The 2,378-nt window shown below is 43.2% G+C and overlaps 1 pseudogene; it reads left to right on the top strand.

Moving 5' to 3' along the window:
* The first annotated feature begins 1,163 nt into the window (after positions 1–1,163).
* On the top strand, positions 1,164–2,118 carry LOC138159151 (histone H3-like centromeric protein A pseudogene; annotated as a pseudogene).
* Positions 2,119–2,378: the final 260 nt, after the last annotated feature.

Genomic DNA, 2,378 nt, shown 5'->3' with positions numbered 1-2,378 from the left:
CAACTGATCTGGAGAAGAGATCAAGAAGGGAAAATATAAGAATAACTGGAGTACATGAGAGTTGTGATCAAAAAAAGAATCTTGCGGGGCAGAGTCAAGATGGTGGAGTAGAAAGAGGACTTCCTCGGGGCTCCCACTCCCACCTCCTCCAATTCACGTGAAAAATGACTTTAAACAAACTTTGGAGCTACAGAACCCACAAAATGACACAGAGAAGCTAACCTCCTGCTGAAGAAAGTCTGGCAGGCGGCAGGAAGGGCCCAGTCAGTCTTTCACAATATATCCACTATGGAAATGTTTTGCATGGCTACACATGTACAACCTATATTGAATTGCTTATCTTCCCAGTAAGGGTGGGTGACAAAGAAGGAAGGGAAAGAATCTGGAATTCAAAGTTTTAAAATCAAATGTTTAAAAAAAAAATATATATATATATACATATATATTTACTTATTATTATTATTTTATATGTAACTGGGAAATAAGATCTACAGGCACTGGGGCATAAAGGTCCATCGTGTCCTACTGGAAAGTCGGAGGGGGAATGGAGGAAGATAGTGGAGAGAGCAGATTGGGGGAGGGGATATTCAGTGGGATCACTGTTTTGGGGTGGTGGGTAGGGGAAAAATGGGGAGAAAATTTGTAACTCAAAATCTTGTAAAAATAAATAAATAGTAATTTTAGTAAAATAAAAAATTAAAAAGAGGGGGAAAGAATCTTGATACAATAATACAAGAAATAATTAAAGAAAATTGTCCTGAAGCATTAGAATGGGGGGGGGGGGAGTAGAAATAGAGGAAATCCATTGTTGATCACCACTTGGAAAACTCACAGGAATATTATAGTCAAATTCTGAAACCCCCAGCTCAAGGATAAAATATTAAAAACAACAAGAAAAAAATTTAAATGATGGTTCCACAAATAGAATCACACAAGACCTAGCAGTGGAGACACTAAAGGACTGGAAGACTTGGAAGACTATATATTGAAGAGCAAAAGAACTTTACCCAGCAAAGTTAAGAATAATCTTGAATGGGGAAAAAAAATGAACATTTGATCAACTTCCAGACTTTCAAGACTTTAGTTTAAAAAAACAAACACCTGAATTCAATAGAAGATTTGACATTCAAATGCCAAGAGAAACATGGGGTATACATCAAAGACATTATAAGGGATTCAATAAGGACAGTCCATTTACTTTTCATACATGTAGAATGTAAAACATATGTCTAAGGCTGTCATTAATAATTGAGTAGTTCATGAGAAAGAACAGACCTGACTATGATAGCACTTTGAAAAGTAAAACCGCACACACACGGAATTCTGAACCCAGCCAAGGCCGAAGCCGGAAGTGACGCAGCCGCTGAAAGAAGTTTTGAATTACTACAGGTCAGTCAATCAGAGCGGGCTCCCGGGGCCCAGAGCGAGACCCCCTGAGGAGGGAGGGAGGGAGCTACAGGTTCCCGGGCCCGTGGCCTTCGATATCGGCAGAACCATGGGACTAAGCCGCCGCAAATCCACCCCGAAGAAGCGCCCCGGGACCCCGTCTCAGCCCAGCGCCTCCACCTCCCCCTCACCCCCGCTGGTCCTGTCCTCTGCCGCTGCTTTCCTAGTAGATCAGGCCATGAAATTCTTCGGGAGATCCGCAAGCTGCAGAACAGCACAGAGCTGCTGATCGGGGGAGGGCTCCCTTTGGGTGCCTCGTTAGAGAAATATGCCTCCGATATACCCGAGGGAGAGGACTTTTATTGGCAGTCCCAGGCCCTGCTGGCCCTAGCGGAGGCAGCAGCAGCATTTATGACTCATTTCTTTGAAGATGCTCGTCTCCTCTCCATACACGCCCACAGGGTGATCCCGTATCCCAAAGATATTCAGCTGGCCAGAAGGATCCGAGGTTTGCAGGAAGGACTAGGCTAAGTGCCGGAGTACCAATGGACTCTTAAACCCAGGAGTTAAAAATCTAATTCCTCTCTATTTCTCCAGCCATCTGAGTTCCCAGTCTGCAGTTGCCACTTACATCTTCATCGCAGTCATCATATCAATCTCTTGGGCACAGTTCTCTGGAGAATCTTGGATTGTTCCTTTCTACAGAATTTAAATAAAATGTGTTTAATTAAGGATTGGCCAGAATTGCCCTCTCTTTGGTGGGGGAAGAGGTGTGTGTAGGAAAAGATGAGAGCAGGGATTATCTAGAGGAATGTCCTCTTAAAAACATAGGGATACAACTAGACCTGTGATTTTATTGGTGTAGATGACGAACCTCTCTCTACTGAAGCAATGGTGCTTCTGCAGCTTTAAGAGTTGGGTTAAGTGACCTGTCCAGTATCCCAAAGAACCTATGTGTTAGAAGGAAAACTTGAACCTAGGTTTTGAGGCTG

The sequence above is a fragment of the Petaurus breviceps genome, unplaced genomic scaffold (assembly GCF_028583685.1).
Source record: "Petaurus breviceps papuanus isolate PSGF00001 unplaced genomic scaffold, PetGlider_PUasm1.0 175, whole genome shotgun sequence".
Lineage (NCBI taxonomy): Eukaryota > Metazoa > Chordata > Mammalia > Diprotodontia > Petauridae > Petaurus > Petaurus breviceps.
Note: the sequence above shows the minus strand (reverse complement) of the source record. Positions and strands in the feature narration are given on the sequence as shown.